General features: G+C 50.8%; 1 long non-coding RNA gene across 1 annotated transcript; it reads right to left on the reverse strand.

The window, feature by feature from the left end:
• Positions 1–1,881: 1,881 nt before the first annotated feature.
• LOC120944278 lies at positions 1,882–16,734 on the reverse strand. Its single transcript, XR_005750379.1, has 2 exons — positions 16,511–16,734; positions 1,882–2,347 (listed from the first exon to the last, which is right to left on the reverse strand). It is a non-coding gene; the product is annotated as an uncharacterized LOC120944278 (long non-coding RNA).
• Between the last annotated feature and the right edge of the window lie 4,343 nt (positions 16,735–21,077).

A 21,077-nucleotide genomic window follows, 5' to 3' on the forward strand; every position in this document is an offset into this window, starting at 1 on the left:
TGACAAAAAGTATTGCAATGACCGCCATTTTATTCTCTAGGGCAGGGATATGCAATTAGCGGACCTCCAGCCGTTGCAGAAGTCCCATGAGGCAGAGCAAGACTCTGGACAGCCACAAGCATGACACCCAGAGGCATGATGGGACTTGTAGTTATGCAACAGCTGGAGGTTCGTTAACTGCATATACCTGGTCTAGGGTGTTAGAAAAAAAAATGTATAATGGTTGGGTGTTTTAAAAACAAAACAAAACAAAAAAAACACGTGTTAACTTGTAAAACAAAAAAAATCAGAAAGAGGCTCGGTCCTTAACTACTTAAGGACCGCCTCCTGCACATATACGTCGGCAGAATGGCACGGCTGGGCACAGGCACGTCGCTCTTTAAGAACCCAGCCGTGGGTTGCGCACAGCGACCCGGTCCTAAGCTCTGTGACCGCGGACCCGATCGCCGCCGGTGTCCCGCGATCGTTCACAGGAGCCGAAGAACGGGGAGAGGTTTCTGTAAACACACCTTCCCCGTTCTTCACTGTGGCGCTGTCATTGATCGTGTGTTCCCCGATATAGGGAAAGACGATCAATGACGTCACACGTCCAGCCACGCCCCCCTACCGTTAGAAACACGTATGAGGTCACACTTAACCCCTACATCGCCCCCTAGTGGTTAACTCCTAAACTACAATTGTCATTTTCACAGTCAACAATGCATTTTTAATTGCACTTTTTGCTGTGAAAATGACAATGGTCCCAAAAATGTGTCAAAAGTGTCCAATGTGTCCGCCGTAATGTTGCAGTCACGGAAAAAATAAAATAAACACTGATCGCTGCCATTAGTAGTAATAAAAAATTAATAAAAATGCAATAAAACTATCCCCTATTTTGTAAACGCTATAAATTTTGCGCAAACCAATCGATAAACGCTTATTGCGATTTTTATTTTACCAAAAATAAAGTAGAATATGTATCGGCCTAAACTGAGGAAAAAAATATTTTTTTTTATATCTTTTTTTGGGGGATATTTATTACAGCAAAAAGTAAAAAATATTGCTTTTTTTTTCAAAACTGTCGCTCTATTTTTGTTTATAGCGCAAAAAATAAAAACCGCAGAGGTGATCAAATACCACCAAAAGAAAGCTCTATTTGTGGGGAAAAAAAGGACGCCAATTTTGTTTGGGAGCCACGTCGCACGACCGCGCAATTGTCAGTTAAAGCGACGCAGTGCCCAATCGCAAAAAGGGGCCAGGTCCTTAACCTGTCTTAAGTGGTTAGTTGTAGTAAGCATAACCGTGTGGGTGGGACGTATGAGAGCAGTAGCACCCAGACAGGTTTCTCTGTTGCTGTTCAGATAAATAAAGTTACCAGCATTTGAATTTTTTTTTTTACCTTTGGATTGGTGCAGTGCATGGAGCCATAGGACAAGCTCCCTCTGGCACTTGGCCCCCCAATTCTTTCATATAGGCCAGTGATGGGGAACCTCGGCACTCCATTTGTTTTGGAACTACACTTCCCATGATGCTCATGCTCTCTGCAGTGTACTTGAGCATCATGGGAAATGTAGTTCCAAAACATCTGGGGTGCCGAGGTTCACCGCCACTGGTATAGGGTCACCTGAATCAGACCTTGGAAAGCAACACAACATACAGCCAATGATTTCCATACCTCAAGCCAAAGAGAATGCACTTCCTCCCAGCGTACCAATACATTTCCTAAAAAAAAAGTCAGCTTTTTCCAAGATGGCGGTCCCTTAGTACCGACGACATGGGACGCTTTAATCCACAAGCACTTTGCGAAATTTCCTCTGCCGCCATGGAGCGGGCAAAGGACACCAGCGAAACCGTAAACTGAAAAAAGTATAAATCAGTAGTTAATGCGTTTCCTCTCCCGTCTTCATTAAAACGTTACAAAAAAGGTTCATTTTTATTAACATAATCCAGAAAAAGACAATTAAAAAAAAAAAAAGAATTCCACGAGGAAATGAGCGTTTCCGAGTTCCCACGGAGTGAAGAACGACACGAGAGTCCCGTTGTTAGTGCAGCTTCGGCCATGTCCATGGCTTACGGTCCGGTCCCGTCCATGGCTACGGTTCCGTCCCTAAATGCGGTCCTGTTCCGTCCATGGCAACCGTCCCGGCCATGGTTACGGTCCTGTCCCGTCCATGGCTACGGTCCCATTTTTTTTTTTTTGTGCAAACAGATTTCGATAGTTCAGCCCGGGCCAGGGCGGGGGGAGGGGCCCCTCAGACAGAAATAAAGACGTCTAGATACAGTCTATCGTAGGATTCCCTGAAGCACACAATTAAAAACAAGCTGAGCAAGCAAGATCCCGTCAGGCACCAGTTCAGCCAGGATAAGTCTGGAAATGAAAAGACAAAGAATTGAGAGTCATGGAGGACATTCAGATGGTGTACTTGGGGTGTTTGTCTGGGGCTTCCCTCAGGCAGATGATAAGCACCAGGCCCAGGAGACAGGAGCCCGTGAGGCACCAATTGGTCCACGAAAGAGCTGCGAGAATACAAGAAAAAGAAAAAATCACCCATGTACTGCGATTTCTGCACTCGCAGGGGAAAGACGCAGATCTGGCTTTTATTTCTACAGCGTGAGGCCGTTTTCTGAACATTTGCACAGGCTTTTTTTTTTTTTTTAACCACTTGCTTACCGGGCACTTAAACCCCCTTCCTGCCCAGACTAATTTTCAACTTTCAGCGCTCTCACTCTTTGAACGACAATTGCGCGGTCATGCTACACTGTATCCAAATGAAATTTTTATAATTTTTTCCCCACAAAGAGATTTATTTTGGTGGCATTTGATCACTTCTGCGTTTTTTTTTGTTAAAAATAAAAAGACAGAATAAAAAAATAAGAATTAAATTAAATAAATAATAAAAAAAATTATAGATTTAGGGTTGTCCCGATACCACTTTTTTAGGACCGAGTACAAGTACCGATACTTTTTTTCAAGTAGTCGCCGATACCGAATACCGATACTTTTTTTTAATGTCATGTGACCGTTTTCAAACCACAATACAGACCAAAGATATTTTCTTTAGAATTATGAAGAACTGGTACATCATGGTGTGGGGCTGTTTTTTAGCATACGGTTCTGGAAAACTACATATCATTGAAGGAGTGATCACTGTCAGTGCAGCTCATCGGTGCCAGTGCCCAAAAGTTCAGCTAGCCAGTGCCACCTATCAGTGCAGATCAGTGCCCATTAGTGCATCAGTGCAGGGAGGCAGCTTATTAGTGCATCTCATCAGTGCCACCCAATCAATGCCAGTGCCACCTATCAGTGCCATCCATTTATGAGTGCCATTCAATCAATGCCAGTGCCACCTAGCAGTGCCATCCAATGGTGCCATCCAATTTGTGTTCGATGTCACAAAAAAAAAAAAAAAAGTATTCTATTTTGGTATCGGGAGTATTTGCGTTAGTACGAGTACTAGCGCAAATACTCGGTATCGGTCCCGATACCGATACTGGTATCGGTATCTGGACAACCCTATATATATCTGTTTTATATTTTGTTATAAAATTTTGCAAACAGGTAATTTTACTCCTTCATTGATGTACGCCGATGAGGCTGCACTGATAGGCGGCACTCGTGGGCACCGATGGGGCGGCGCTGAGTTGACACTGAAGGGCATTGATAGGTGGCACAGAGAATTGCCACTGATAGCTCACAGTGATGGGCACTGATGGGTGGCAGTGATGGGCACTGATCAGCACTGGTAGGTGAGACCGATTAGCAGCACTGCTAGGTGGCACTGACTGGCACAACTGGTGGGCATTGATAGGTGGCAGTGATGGGCACTGATAGGTGGTACTGGTAGGGGGCACTGGTGTGCACTAATGAGGCTGATGTCCCTAACACAGGAGCCGGGGGCTCAGGGGGTGCGTGCAAAAGGGGAGAACGTCTATTGACTTCCTCCCAGCAATTGGGGTCTGCACTGTTGCAGTCATTCGGCTATAGCGTGGGCCCCAATTGGTTAAAGATGAGGCGTACTACAGAGTATATTAGAGCTGCGCGATTCTGGCTAAAATGAGAAAAACTATTTATTTTGCTTAAAAGATAGATCATGATTCTCGCGGCGTAATCATCTTTCACATAAAAAAAAAAAAAAAAAAAAAAAAATTGGGCCAACTTTACGGTTTCGTTTTTTTATTCCTTGAAGTGTATTTTTTTTCCCCAAAAAAAAAATTGCGTTTGAAAGACCGCTGGCCAAATACAGTGTGACATTTTATTCCTTAGGGCAGTGATGGCGAACCTTGGCACCCCAGATGTTTTGGAACTACATTTCCCATGATGCTCAACTACACTGCAGTGTAGTTGAGCATCATGGGAATTGTAGTTCCGAAACATCTGGGGTGCCAAGGTTCGCCATCACTGCCTTAGGGTCTCTGCTAAAATATATATAATGTTTGGGGGTTCCAAGTAATTTTCTAGCAAAAAATATTGATTTTAACTTAAGAAACAAAGTGTCAGAAAAAGATTTGGACTTTAAGTGGTTAAACTTCCAGCATTTACACACAGAAGTTTGATCTAAGAAGAAAGTTTGTTACAATGTTTCATGTTGATACAAACTTGGCAGACTGCCAGGATTTTTTTCTTTACACACTTTAGAAGTTTATCTCTTTGATCTAAAGAAGGAAACGTCAGTGACAATGTTTCCTGTTAAGAACTTGGCAGACTGCCGGATATTTTCTTTTGACAGCTGAGAAGTCTCTCCACTTGTTATATGAAAGAATCGGTAAACTCTGCATTGGAGATCGTCAAGGGGGGTTGAATCGAGATCACAATTTTTTTTTTACGAATAATTGTGCAGCTCTACCCCATTGGCACAGACGTTTACCTTGTATTGCCCGTACTTTGACCATCCCATAGGCACACGTTTACTTTGTATTGCCTATGGGGTGGTCAAAGTACGGGCAATACAAGGTAAACGCCTGTGCCTATGGGGTGGTGAAAGTACGGGCAATACAAGGTACAGGCATTTTACCTTGTATCGCCTGTAATCTGACCACCCCATAGGCACAGACGTTTACCTTGTAATGGAGTGGTCAAAGTTCAGGCATTACAAGGTAAAAGTCTGTGCCTATGGGGTGGTCAAAGTACGGGCAATACAAAGCAAGTCTGTACCTATGGGGTGGTCAAAGTTCAGGCATAGGTACAGACTTACTTTGTACTGCCCGTACTTTGACCACCCCATAGGCACAGACGTTTACCTTGTAATGCCTGAACTTTGACCACCCCATAGGCACAGACTTACTTTGTATTGCCCGTACTTTGACCACCCCATAGGCACAGACTTACTTTGTATTGCCCGTACTTTGACCACCCCATAGGCACAGGTACGTTTACCTTGTAATGCCCATAGTTTGACCACCCCATAGGCACAGACTTACTTTGTATTGCCTATGGGGTGGTCAAAGTACGGGCAATACAAGGTTAACGTCTGTGCCTCTGGGGTGGTCAAAGTACGGGCAATACAAGGTACAGACGTTTAACTTGTATCGCCTGTAAGCTGACCACCTCATAGGCACAGGTACGTTTACCTTGTAATGCCCGTACTTTGACCACCCCATAGGCACAGATGTTTACCTTGTATTGCCTGTACTTTGACCACCCCGTAGCAGACGTTTACCTTGTATTGCCCGTACTTTGACCACCCCATAGGCACAGACGTTTACCTTGTATCGCCTTTAATCTGACCACCCCATAGGCACAGACGTTTACCTTGTAATGCCCGTACTTTGACCACCCCATAGGCACAGACATTTACCTTGTAATGCCCGTACTTTAACCCCCCTATAGGCACAGATGTTTACCTTGTATTGCCCGTACTTTGACCACCCCATAGGCACAGGTACGTTTACCCTGTAATGCCCGTACTTTAACCCCCCTATAGGCACAGACGTTTACCTTGTAATGCCCGTACTTTGACCACCCCATGGGCACAGATGTTTACCTTGTATTGCCCGTACTTTGGCAGTATTGGAAGTTTTTAGACAAAATTCACTTCTGGAGACAAATAAAGAATAATGGGAGTCTGTGGAGAAGTCGTTAAGAGATGTCAATGTACACAGCGGCTCGGAATGTGTTCAGATCACACACACATCACTGGTGCCGATCGGAGCGGGAACCATCATTCTCCAGTGATGGGCACTCCCCCTAACTGTCAGGTTCTGTAAGCACCATCCGTCCTAAGAAATGACGGTTGTTCTAGAAGGACGGCGAGCTGACGGATTGAGCGCGCGCCGGGGTAATGGCAATACTTGAGCCTCTCGAGAGGAAAATCCATCACGGTGAATTGTGTACTGAGATGTCAAAACAACGAAGCTCCCGTGTCCTCCGGCATTACAAGGTAAAAATATGGGGGAGATTTTAGAAAAATTGACTAGAAATGGCAGTTTGGTCCGCAGTAAACAGATGTTCCCCCAACCTGTACTGGAGAGAGGAGAGCTGCAGAGTGAATGAACAGGGGGGGGGGGCCTTCAACACCATCTGTCTTCCACCTATAAATGCCATTTTAGCATCTCTCTACTCTCGGCAATGAGACACCAAATCACACCTTCAGCCATGTAAATTGAAGAATCAACAACTATGCAGAACCCCCGACACCAAGAGATCAGCCAAGCTGTCTCTAAGTTTTTCCAAGGCTCTCCGTCGCCCCCCCCCCACCTCTGGCCACATGCGGTATTGCATGTCATAGAAGTCAATCCGGAACAAATTATCTTTGTTTCCATTGACTTCTATGGGGAAACTCGCTTTGATATGCGAGTGCTTTGGATTACACGTATTCTCCTGGAACGAAACGCACGCCGCTGGAGCGCCTCTTCCTCTGCGATTAGGCCCCTTTCACATTGAGGCGTGGAGCCGCGGTGACGGTATAGCCGTGCTACTTGTAGCGCCGCTATACCGTCGTATTTACCGCGATATTCGGGCGCTAGCGGTGAGGTTTTAACCCCCGCTAGCGGCCGAAAAAGGGTCAATATCGCCCGCAATGTATTACCGTATTTTAATGGGAAAGCGCATGTCAAATCGCATCTCAAATCGGCGGCAATTGTCGGCAATGGCACTGTCCTAATCAGTGCGACGCCGCATCTGCGATTTCAAAAAGTAGTTGATGTACTACTTTTTGCGATTTCGGGCCGCGATTTACATTAAATTGCGGCCGAAATCGCGGCAAAATCGCTGCGAAATCGCGCATTTTTCCGCGATTTTGAATTCGCAGCAGTGTGAACCTAGGCTCAGCCGCGGTTTTCATTGGAAAGGGGTCCTGTACGTCTTTGGCTCCGTTTCAGGAGCGAATTTAGGCAAAAATCTGAATCGGTGTACAGGGGCGCACCGGACCCGCCGCTGGGACCTATGGTCGCATTAGTGTGAACCCAGCCTTATAGTCTAAGCAAGTAGAAATGAGCCCGTAAGGTGGAACCAAGACCAGTGGTTCTCCGTTCCAGTCTGTTCCAACAGCTAGTGGGTCGTGGCTCATCTGGAGTTCCCGGTCCAGCACGTCAGGCGGTTCCTAGAGTGAGGGGTGGAAATGCAGGGGTTCTGGCCTGCTCTGGCTGCCCTGGCTGTCAAAGCAGGGTGATGCACACCAGGCAGCAGCCAGTGATGGCTGGAGGGAGCCCATGGGTGTCTGCGGGTATGGGCAGGGGGCAAGTGCCCCACCCTAGAATCAGGGTTTGGATTTCCCCACTCGGTCCTTATCCTAGCACCGGCCCCTGTACACACAGTTTAGCAGGGCCGGTGACAGCTGGTGCGTGGAGCGGGACAGCCAATGCCTCAAGGGGTGGGCAGGATGACATCCCCCGGTCTACATAGTGCGAGCGGCCCGGGAGACGGCGACCACGGGAAAGGAGAGCAGCAAGACGCCAGGAACAGCAGGTGCAGCTTTCCTGGTGCCTCCCAGAGCCTGGAACCCCTGGACTCCTTAAACCCCCTCACTGCTCCCAGGCCTGGAGGACGGACTGACCGGGGGTTCAGAAAAGAAGGACGGGCAGGAATCGCAATCAGCCAAGGACCGCTCCATGTCACATGATAGATCCGATGGAAGGAACAGAGCACCTCCTGTCCTCACCCAGAATGAAAATGGGTCTTGCCAGCTCTGTCTCTCTCTGACCCCCATCACCCCTCTCTGTCACCCCTTCTCTCTCTGACCCCCATCACCCCTCTCTGTCACCCCTTCTCTCTCTGACCCCCATCACCCCTCTCTGTCACCCCTTCTCTCTCTCTCTGTCTCCATCACCCCCACATGTCTGCAGTCTCTGACCGTCCCGTGTACTACGTCTGCAGTCTCTGACCGTCCCGTGTACTACGTCTGCAGTCTCTGACCGTCCCGTGTACTACGTCTGCAGTCTCTGACCGTCCCGTGTACTACGTCTGCAGTCTCTGACCGTCCCGTGTACTACGTCTGCAGTCTCTGACCGTCCCGTGTACTACGTCTGCAGTCTCTGACCGTCCCGTGTACTACGTCTGCAGTCTCTGACCATCTCCATTATAAAAATGTCATATGTATACAGTGTTGCATGATTGCGCAACTGTCATTCAAAGTGTGACAGTGCTGAAAAGTGGCCTGGGCAGGAAGGGGGTTTAAGCGTCTAGTAGGCAAGTGGTTAAACATGTATTACAATATATGTGAACCAAATATCACGTTTTTTTATTGCAAAGTTTGCTGGGAAGGGTGTAGCAGTGTGCAGAGGGACCAGTAGGGACCAGTGGTGGCCCCGCCCCCTCTCGCCAACCCTATGTGCAATGAATAGGCATACTGTTTGACGCCCCAACCCCCCAAAAAAAGATTTCTACCGCCTGCCACTGTTAGGGATGAAGCACCATCACCTAACAGTAATTACCTCAACAGAGACCTCCATGGCAGGATCGCCAGGGATTCATTTCATGAATGTGGTAGGATATTAAATACATCCAAAATGATATTAAAGACTTCTAGATAAAACTTTATCGGTTGGGTTTGCCGTCTACTTAAAACAGATTATTCAGTGTTGGGCATCATTCTCCTAAAAAAGGAGTTTATCTTTGGGAAAGAAGACGGCACTCCGGAGAGAATACAATAAATCGCTTGGAAACAGAAAAATAATTAAGAAGAGAAAGAAACCGACACGTCTCGCAGACAGGAGCGCCGCGCATACGGGAAGGACTGTCACCACCCCCCCCCCCCGATCACTTCCTCCGGGTTTGTTAATTAGTCTTTAGAAGTGGAGAGACATCTGTGCTCACATCCAAAACAGCTTCCCATAGAAGGAATACGGGAGGGGCTGCAGGGGTGTGACCGCACGCCGACACCCCAAATTCTGAGTGAACCCTCCGCCACACGCCTCCCCACCCGCTCCGCCACACGACTCCCCACCCGCTCCGCCACACGACTCCCCACCCGCTCCGCCACACGACTCCCCACCCGCTCCGCCACACGACTCCCCACCCGCTCCGCCACACGACTCCCCACCCGCTCCGCCACACGACTCCCCACCCGCTCCGCCACACGACTCCCCATCCGCTCCGCCACACGACTCCCCATCCGCTCCGCCACACGCCTCCTCATCCGCTCCGCCACACGACTCCCCACCCGCTCCGCCACACGCCTCCTCACCCGCTCCGCCACACGACTCCCCACCCGCTCCGCCACACGACTCCCCACCCGCTCCGCCACACGACTCCCCACCCGCTCCGCCACACGACTCCCCACCCGCTCCGCCACACGACTCCCCACCCGCTCCGCCACACGACTCCCCACCCGCTCCGCCACACGACTCCCCACCCGCTCCGCCACACGACTCCCCATCCGCTCCGCCACACGACTCCCCATCCGCTCCGCCACACGCCTCCTCATCCGCTCCGCCACACGACTCCCCACCCGCTCCGCCACACGACTCCCCACCCGCTCCGCCACACGACTCCCCACCCGCTCCGCCACACGACTCCCACCCGCTCCGCCACACGACTCCCCACCCGCTCCGCCACACGACTCCTCATCCGCTCCGCCACACGACTCCCCACCCGCTCCGCCACACGCCTCCTCACCCGCTCCGCCACACGACTCCCCACCCGCTCCGCCACACGACTCCCCACCCGCTCCGCCACACGACTCCCCACCCCGCTCCGCCACACGACTCTCCACCCGCTCCGCCACACGACTCCCCACCCGCTCCGCCACACGACTCCCCATCCGCTCCGCCACACGCCTCCCCATCCGCTCCGCCACACGCCTCCCCATCCGCTCCGCCACACGACTCCTCATCCGCTCCGCCACACGACTCCCCACCCGCTCCGCCACACGCCTCCTCACCCGCTCCGCCACACGACTCCCCACCCGCTCCGCCACACGACTCCCCACCCGCTCCGCCACACGACTCCCCACCCGCTCCGCCACACGACTCTCCACCCGCTCCGCCACACGACTCCCCACCCGCTCCGCCACACGACTCCCCATCCGCTCCGCCACACGACTCCCCATCCGCTCCGCCACACGCCTCCCCATCCGCTCCGCCACACGACTCCCCACCCGCTCCGCCACACGCCTCCTCACCCGCTCCGCCACACGACTCCCCACCCGCTCCGCCACACGACTCCCCACCCGCTCCGCCACACGACTCCCCACCCGCTCCGCCACACGCCTCCCCATCCGCTCCACTCCACTCCACTCCGCCACACGACTCCCCCTCCACTCCCCACCCGCTCCGCCACACGACTCCCCACCCGCTCCGCCACACGACTCCCCACCCGCTCCGCCACACGCCTCCCCATCCGCTCCACTCCACTCCACTCCGCCACACGACTCCCCCTCCACTCCCCACCCGCTCCGCCACACGACTCCCCACCCGCTCCGCCACACGACTCCCCACCCGCTCCGCCACACGACTCCCCACCCGCTCCGCCACACGACTCCCCACCCGCTCCGCCACACGACTCCCCACCCGCTCCGCCACACGACTCCCCACCCGCTCCGCCACACGCCTCCCCATCCGCTCCGCCACACGCCTCCCCATCCGCTCCACTCCACTCCACTCCATTCCCCATCCACTCCGCCACACGACTCCCCACCCGCTCCGCCACACGACTCCCCACCCGCTCCGCCACACGACTCCCCACCCGCTCCGCCACACGACTCCCCACCCGCTCCGCCACACGACTCCCCACCCGCTCCGCCACACGACTCCCCACCCGCTCCGCCACACGACTCCCCATCCACTCCACTCCACTCCATTCCCCATCCACTCCGCCACACGACTCCCCCTCCACTCCCCACCCGCTCCGCCACACGACTCCCCACCCGCTCCCCACCCGCTCCGCCACACGCCTCCCCATCCACTCCGCCACACGCCTCCCCATCCCCTCCACTCCCCTCCCCATCCACACGACTCCCCCTCCACTCCCCACCCGCTCCGCCACAGGACTCCCCACCCGCTCCGCCACAGGACTCCCCACCCGCTCCGCCACAGGACTCCCCATCCCCTCCACTCCACTCCACTCCCCATCCACTCCGCCACACGACTCCCCCTCCGCCACACGACTCCCCACCCACTCCGCCATACGCTTCCCCATCCCCGCCGCCATACGCTTCCCCATCCCCTTCGCCATACGCCTCCCCATCCACTCCGCCATACGCCTCCACTCCGCCATAGGCCCCCCCCCTTCACTCCTCCATACGCCTCCCCATCCACTCCGCCATACGCCTCCCCATCCACTCCGCCATACGCCTCCCCATCCACTCCGCCATACGCCTCCCCATCCCCTCCGCCATACGCCTCCCCATCCCATCCGCCTCCCCATCCCCTCCGCCATACGCCTCCCCATCCCATCCGCCTCCCCATCCCCTCCGCCATACGCCTCCCCATCCCCTCCCCCACCCCATCGTAATACGCCCCCCCCCCCCCCCCTCTGCCATACACCCCCCCCTCCGCCATTCGCCTACAAACCTCCGAAGGCTTAACAGGACAGCTGTATTTATATACTGAGGATTTACCAATAAGGTGACTTCTGAAGGCAATTGGTTCCCCTAGATTTTAGTTAGGGGTATCAGAGTAAAGGGGGCTGAATACAAAGGCCCCCCTTCCCCCCACACACTTTTCACATATTTATTTGTATCATTTTCCTTCCACTTCACAATTATGTGACACTTTGTGTTGGTCTCTCACATAAAATCCCAATAAAATACATTTATGTTTTTGGTTGTAACATGACAACATGTGGGGAAATTTCAAGGGGTATGAATACTTTTTCAAGAAAGAAAGAAAGAAAGAAAGAAAGAAAGAAAGAAAGAAAGAAAGAAAGAAAGAAAGAAAGAAAGAAAGAAAGAAAGAAAGAAAGAAAGAAAGAAAGAAAGAAAAGAAAGAAAAGAAACCCTCTAGAGAAGGAGGATCGGCCAGACTATTATGAATTGTCTTTATACATATTTTAATAATGTGCTTTTCACCGGCTCTGAATTATTGAAGAGCGCTCGTTTTGCCGCCTTAAATCATTTCGCAGGTAATTATATATTTTATAGCGTCATTAAAATGAATCACGGATTAAGGTGAAGCGGCGTCCTTCCCGAGGATCCGGCGAAGGCTCCGGAATGCTGTATTTGTGCGGAACGGATCAGGAGCGGCCAGAGATCGATACGGAGGAGAGCGTGCGCCTTGGAATTAAAGGCGAAAATGTCACACGCGCACCAAAATGCCAGCGTGCCATTAACCGTAAACGGGTTTGGTTGAGGACGGCGGTGACCTTCCAGCTGCTGAGCCGGCGTGTGATGGACGAGGAGCGGAATCGGGAAAAGCCCGCAGTCAGCCCTCCGGGAGAACATATGCAACTTACAATTAAAGCGCTAACCCCCCCCTCCCCCCGCCGTTCTGTCACATCGCTGTCCGAGCGGCCTATCACCAAAGAGCGGCATCCCTCCAGTAGTTTTCTGCAGGCAGCCTGTAGTGGGTGGAGCCCGATGGGTCCTTCCCACAGCTCTGCCCTCTCCTTGTGCAGGGTTTCTGGTCAAGTCTCCACCCCCTCCAGTCATTTTCTGCTGGCAGCCAGTAGTGGGTGGAGCCTGCTAGGTCATCCCCACAGCTCTGCTCTCACCCCTTGTGCAGGGTGACTGGTCTCGCCTCCGTCCCACTCCTGTAGTTTTCTGCAGGCAGCCTGTAGTGGGAGGAGCCTGCTAGGTCCCTCCCACAGTTCTGTCCTCTCTCCTTGCACAAGGCGACTGGTCTCGTCTCCACCCCCTCCTATTTTCTGCTGGCAGCCTGTAGTGGGAGGAGCCTGCTAGGTCCCTCCCACAGCTCTGCTCTATCCTTGTGGAGAGCGACTGGTCTCGTCTCCGCCCCCCCACCTGTAGTTTTCTGCTGGCAGCCTGTAGTGGGAGGAGCCTGCTAGGTCTCTCCCACAGCTCTGCTCTATCCTTGTGGAGAGCGACTGGTCTCGTCTCCGCCCCCCCACCTGTAGTTTTCTGCTGGCAGCCTGTAGTGGGTGGAGCTTGCTGGGTTCCTCCCACAGCTCTGCTCTCTCATTGTGCAGGCTGACTGGTCTCGTCTCCGCCCCTTCCTGTTTGCTGCTGGCAGCCTGCAGTGGGTGGAGCCTGCTAGGTCACTCTTTGTGTAGGCTGACTGGTCTCACCTCCGTCCCCCTCCTGTAGTTTTCTGCAGGCAGCCTGTAGTGGGTGGAGCCTGCTAGGTCCCTCCCACAGTTCTGTCCTCTCTCCTTGCGCAAGCCAACTGGTCTCTTCTCCGCCCCCTCCTGTTTTCTGCTGGCAGCCTGTATTGGGTGGAGCCTGCTAGGTCATTCCCACTGCTCTGCTCTCTCCTTGCCCCTCCAGTAGTTTTCTGCAGGAAGACTGTAGTGGGCGGAGCCCGCTAGGTCCCTCCCACAGCTCTGCCCTCTCCATGTGCAGGGTGACTGGTCTCGTCTCCGCCCCCTATTTTCTGCTGGCAGCCTTCGTGGGAGGAGCCTTCTAGGTCACTCCCACAGCTCTGCCCTCTTCTTGTGCAGGGTGACTTGTCTCGTCTCCGCCCCCCTCCTGTTTTCTTCTGGCAGCCTGTAGTGGGTGGAGCCTGTTAGCTTTCTGAACAGAGATGATGTCCTGTAGGGGGCATACTACTTTCTTTCTTCCCCATCCTATAAGTTCAGTTTGGATCTCTCAGTTATAAATCGATCTTCCTGCACACTGACCTCACATAAAACTCCCCCAATACCCAAGAATATAAACCGGCCCCAGCACAGAGAGTGGAAGGTGTCGGAGACGCAGCGGCGCCCCATCAGCGCTGCCGGCAGATCTAATCTACACGGGTGAAATTGGATCATTATTCAGAGCCATCAGGAGAGGGATTATCTGAGGTCTGCCGACAGACGCTGCACAGGGGGGGGGGGGGGGGGGGGGGGGGGGGGGGGGGGGGGGGGGGGGGGGGGGGGGGGGGGGGGGGGGGGGGGGGGGGGGGGGGGGGGGGAAAATCACAGAAACCACCCAACACCGCGACAATCCAACCGCTTATCAGATCCGAGTCGCAGGAACGCTAACCGATTGCGGCCGGATCACATTATAGAGGAATCGGAGGGGTCATTACCGGCAACAGGAACCATTCTTACTGCGGACACCCAACTACTGCCTGCAAAATAATCAGTGTCCAGATACAAAGTATATTACCAAGACTCAACAAATGTAGAATCCGGAGAGAGAGAAAAAGAGCGCGAAAGAGCGCGCAAGAAAGAAAAAGAAAAAGAAAGAAAAAAGAATCACGCTCCAGATTTTAGAGGTAAAAAAAATCTGCAGTAGTTTGCGTCTCTGCCCCTCCCACAATGGGGAGGTTTCCTGCAGTAGTTTGTGTCTCTGCCCCTCCCACAATGGTGAGATTTCCTGCAGTAGTTTGTGTCTCTGCCCCTCCCACAATGGTGAGATTTCCTGCAGTAGTTTGTGTCTCTGCCCCTCCCACAATGGGGAGATTTCCTGCAGTAGTTTGTGTCTCTGCCCCTCCCACAATGGGGAGATTTCCCTGCAGTAGTTTGTGTCTCTGCCCCTCCCACAATGGTGAGATTTCCCTGCAGTAGTTTGTGTCTCTGCTCCTCCCACAATGTGGAGATTTCCTGCAGTAGTTTGTGTCTCTGCCCCTCCCACAATGGGGAGATTTCCTGCAGTAGTTTGTGTCTCTGCCCCTCCCACAATGGTGAGATTTCCTGCAGTAGTTTGTGTCTCTGCCCCTCCCACAATGATGAGATTTCCTGCAGTAGTTTGTGTCTCTGCTCCTCCCACAATGTGGAGATTTCCCTGCAGTAGTTTGTGTCTCTGCTCCTCCCACAATGTGGAGATTTCCCTGCAGTAGTTTGTGTCTCTGCTCCTCCCACAATGTGGAGATTTCCCTGCAGTAGTTTGTGTCTCTGCCCCTCCCACAATGGGGAGATTTCCTGCAGAAGTTTGTGTCTCTGCCCCTCCCACAATGGTGAGATTTCCTGCAGTAGTTTGTGTCTCTGCCCCTCCCACAATGTGGAGATTTCCTGCAGTAGATTGTGTCTCTGCCCCTCCCACAATGGGGAGATTTCCCTGCAGTAGTTTGTGTCTCTGCCCCTCCCACAAATAGTATATATTGATCACCAGATGTATCTATAGAAAGAGTTAAATATTGATCATTGGATATATCTATTGTTATATATTGATCACTGGATAGATCTATATATTGATCACTGGATAGATCTATATATTGATCATTAGACAGATCTATATATTGATCATTGGACAGATCTATATATTGATCATTGGACAGATCTATATATTGATCATTAGACAGATCTATATATTGATCATTGGACAGATCTATATATTGATCATTGGACAGATCTATATATTGATCATTGGACAGATCTATATATTGATCATTGGACAGATCTATATATTGATCATTGGACAGATCTATATATTGATCATTGGACAGATCTATATATTGATCATTGGACAGATCTATATATTGATCATTGGACAGATCTATATATTGATCATTGGACATATCTATATATTGATCATTGGACATATCTATATATTGATCATTGGACATATCTATAGAGAGCTATATATTGATCATTGGATATATCTATTGCTATATATTGATCACTGGATATACTTATATATTGATCATTGGATATATCTAGAGAGAACTGTATATTGATCACTGGATGCGTCTATAAAGAGCTATATATTGATCATTGGATATATCTATAGAGAGCTATATATTGATCATTGGATATATCTATAGAGAGCTATATATTGATCATCGGATATATCGATAGAGAGGGCTATATATTGATCTTTTGATATAACTATAGCTAAATATTGATCATTAGATATATCTATATATTGATCTCTGGATATATCTATATATATTGATCATTGGATACATCTATAGCTATATATTGATTTTTGGAGTGCTCGGCTCATGAACACAGGATATTCCCATCTGCTGAATATTTCATATCAGTTTTGGGCGCTGCGATTTGGGACGGCTCCACCTACCACCGATGACAGAGCGTTAAGTAACCGTCACTTACCTGTGTGATAAAAGGTTAAAAACACCAATAGGACCCCCGCGAAGATATTATTGAGGAAGGTGACGAATCCGCAGGTGATCCCCTCCGGCACCGGATACACGGTCTCCACGAACATCTCAAAGAAGATTGGCACCGATCCGTTCAGGAAAACGCCGAGCAGAATACACGAGGCGTACAGAGTCGCTGCAAAAACACAACACAACCTCCATTACACAGACAGGAAGATGGGAGACGCTCAGATTAATGGAAAAACAGACAAGTATGTTCTATTCATATCTCCAGCCATTGCTCGCCCTTTACCGAAGACCAACTGGTTATGTAGCCACCACACTAAAGAGAACCTGTCATTGCTGGCCTGGCTTCTGTTCGGAGGCCATCATCCTCACCATGGCATCGTTACTCTACCAATCACAGACCTAGAAGAAGAGGAGGACGCCTGGTGTTGCCAGACTACAGTACACCGTAGAGCACCCTGGGGGTTTCTGGGACAGACAGGCAGACTTCTGTACACCATAGAGCACCCCAGGGGGCTTCTGGGATAGATGGGCAGACTTCTGTACACCATTGTCTATCCCAGAAGCTCCGGGGTGCTCTAACAGACTTCTGTACGTCATAGAGCACCCCAGAGGGTTATGGGATAGACGGGTAGACTTCTGAACAGGGACCTCCGGGTGTCTACATGAATATTCTGCTATCAGCTCACATCTAATAGGCACAGAATATATGAGGATGAATCCTGGCTTCTCTATAAGCACCCGGGGGCTTCTGGGATAGACGGGCAGATTTCTGTACACCATAGAGCACCCCCCTGGGGGCTTCTGGGATAGATGGCAGACTTCTGTACAATATTGAGCACCCCGGGGCTTCTGGGATAGATGGGCAGACTTCTGTACACCATAGAGCAGCCCGGAGCTTCGGGGATAGACTCCTGTACACCATAGAGCACCCCGGAGCTTCTTGGATAGACTTCTGTACACCATAGAGCACCCTGGGGGCTTCTGGGATAGACGGCAGACTTCTGTACAATATTGAGCACCCCGGGGCTTTTAGGATAGATGGGCAGACTTCTGAGATAGACTTGCAGACTCCTGTACACCATAGAGCAGCCCGGAGCTTCGGGGATAGACTCCTGTACACCATAGAGCAGCCCGGAGCTTCGGGGATAGACTCCTGTACACCATAGAGCACCCTGGGGGCTTCTGGGATAGACGGCAGACTTCTGTACAATATTGAGCACCCCGGGGCTTTTAGGATAGATGGGCAGACTTCTGAGATAGACTTGCAGACTCCTGTACACCATAGAGCACCCCGGAGCTTCTGGGATAGACAGGCAGACTACTGTACTCCATAGAGCACCCCAGAGGGTTATGGGATAGAAGTGTAGACTTCTGAACAGGGACCTCCGGGCGTCTACATGAACATTCTGCCATCAGCTCACATCTAATAAGCGCGGAATATATGAGGATGAATCCTGGCTTCTCTATAAGCACCCGGGGGTTTCTGGGATAGATGGGCAGACTTCTGAGATAGACTTGCAGACTCTTGTACACCATAGAGCACCCCGGAGCTTCTGGGATAGACTTCTGTACACCATAGAGCACCCCCCTGGGGCTTCTGTGATAGACGTCAGACTTCTGTACAATATTGAGCACCCCGGGGCTTCTGGGATAGATGGGCAGACTCCTGTACACCATAGAGCACCCTGGAGCTTCTGGGATAGACTTATGTACACCATAGAGCATCCCGGGGGCTCTTCTGGGATAGACGGGCAGACTCCTATATACACCATAGAGCACCCCAGAGGGTTATGGGATAGACGGGTAGACTTCTGAACAGGGACCTCCGGGTGTCTACATGAATATTCTGCTATCAGCTCACATCCAATAAGCACAGAATATATGAGGATGAATCCTGGCTTCTCTATAAGCACCTGGGGGCTTCTGGGATAGACGGGCAGACTTCTGTACACCATAGAGCACCCCCCTGGGGGGTTCTGGGATAGATGGCAGACTCCTGTACACCATAGAGCACCCCGGAGCTTCTGGGATAGACGGGCAGACTTCTGTACACCATAGAGCACCCCAGAGGGTTATGGGTTAGACGGGTAGACTTCTGAACAGGGACCTCCGGGTGTCTACATGAATATTCTGCTATCAGCTCACATCTAATAAGCACAGAATATACGAGGATGAATCCTGGCTTCTCTATAAGCACCTGGGGGCTTCTGGGATAGACGGGCAGACTTCTGTACACCATAGAGCACCCCCCTGGGGGGTTCTGGGATAGATGGCAGACTCCTGTACACCATAGAGCACCCCGGAGCTTCTGGGATAGACGGGCAGACTTCTGTACACCATAGAGCACCCCAGAGGGTTATGGGATAGACGGGTAGACTTCTGAACAGGGACCTCCGGGTGTCTACATGAACATTCTGCTATCAGCTCACATCTAATAAGCGCGGAATATATGAGGATGAATCCTGGCATCTCTATAAGGAGCCGTATTTCTGAACTATCCCTACAGCCTCTGAAAACACGCCAACATTTTATGTCCAACTTTAATACAGAGCCGGAAAATTTAGAGCGCGAGATAATTCTTTCAACGTGGTAAGTTTTATATCTTAAACATTAAAAATGCAAAACTAGTTGAAAGGAAAAAACGGATACCCAGAAGGAGATTGTCATAATTCTGCTAAACGAGCCTTGTGATGCTGCAACTCCTTCCAGACACCACAGCCAGGTCTTGGCCTTTCCCTGCAGAATACATTAGTAAAGCAATACAACCTGGTCCAGGGAATATCCCCAACATGTCGATGGAATCAACTGCAGCTCATGAGTTATAATGTACTGTCTGATCACTGGGGGGGGAGACTGAGGAAATGCTTCCTCCTTTTTCTACAAAGATCCAATATATGCTTTGATTACTGGGGGGGAGGGAAGACTGAGGAAATGCTTCCTCCTTTTTCTACAAAGATACAATGTACGTTTTGATTACTGGGGGGGGAGAGAAGACTGAGGAAATGCTTCCTCCTGCCTGCAGCAGACTGAGGACATCCTCTCAGCCTAGAAATAGTCAGACGGCTTTCCAAGGTGGAGGTTTTCTAAAGATGTCAGGAATTTATTCAGGCAGACTTGTAGAGCGATCGTTATTTTGCCAACCTTCGGGGATTAAAAAACACGAGTCCCTCCGCAGCGAGTAATTTATGCGGATGTACGGAAGAAAAGACAAAATACAATATTTACAAGAATTTGCTGGTGCAAGGAATCTGCAAAATAAATATTTCTGGGAAGGCGAGACACAATTGCTGAGCGTCGGCATATTCCGGCACGGAACGGAACGCGAGAGACGGATGGCCCCTAATGGACAATACTTCAATCAGGCCGATTTACGAATCATTAGTTCGCAAGGTCCTAGAAAAAGCCATTTGCCGCCGACAACGCAAATCTGTATTGTCAGCGACATTCGGTGAGAGGAGGCCGACCTCATGATTATCCCGCTAAATATCTATAAAGAAAAAATAAAATTGTTCAGTATTTCAAAAAACAGAAAGAATTCCCCATAAGCGATGTAATAAACATAAAAAAATAATTCCTGCAGGACAGATCTGTGGAACGAGGAATAGAAATAATAATATGAGGCTCTAGCGTAAAATTGTTTTGAGGGACACAGCAAGTCAGATACAGTTGGGTTATACTGCCGCCTAAAGGAAGATGGGACACTGGCAAACAAAAAATTGTAAGCCACTCCTCCCCCCCCCCCCCAGGAAAACCCCTCCTCGCCCTAACATGCCCCAGTCTGTAATAAGCAGTACCAAAAGCATAATTAAACACAAAGCGGTGGGATCTGTGTCCCTTAAACTAATTGCCTATTTTCCTACTTGTCCATTAAAGGGGGACAGGAATTCAGATGCAGTTGGAATGGCCAAACGCATTTCAATACAGAAATAAAAAACCTCCAATAAACCCCAAAAGGGAGCAGGGATTGCCCACAGCCCAGAAGCCACCTGAAAGACCAACATCTAAAAATGAAATGATGCCCCTACCAGAAGGTGGAGCCGCCCAGAGGACCAGGTGCAAGGATTGGTTAGAAGAAAAGACCTGAAGAGAAGGTCATCAACAGGAGGTAATGGCTTCACATTGAAGGGAGCACCTGGACCAGAGAGAGGATCAGCTGGATGGAAAGACCTGGAGAGGTGGTCACCACCAGAGGTAATGGCTTTACATGGAAGGGAGCACCAGCTTGATGGAAAGACCTGGAGAGAAGATCATTACCAGAGGTAATGGCTTCACGTGGAAGGGTGCACCATTACCAGAGAGGATCAGCTGGAAAGACCTAGAGACGTGGTCACCACCAAATGTAATGGCTTTATATGAAGGGAACACCAGGACCAGGGAGAGGATGAGCTATGTTGTATTATTGGGGTTGACGGGTGTCCATTGTGCCTCCCAATGGCCACCCAGTCAGTCAACTCGATTTTTAAATATTCAGGGAGAGGATGCGCTTGATGGAAAGACCTGAAGAGAAGGGCACCACCAGAGATAATGGTTTTAAATGGAAAGGAGCACAA

This window comes from Rana temporaria, chromosome 6, assembly GCF_905171775.1.
Source record: "Rana temporaria chromosome 6, aRanTem1.1, whole genome shotgun sequence".
NCBI lineage: Eukaryota > Metazoa > Chordata > Amphibia > Anura > Ranidae > Rana > Rana temporaria.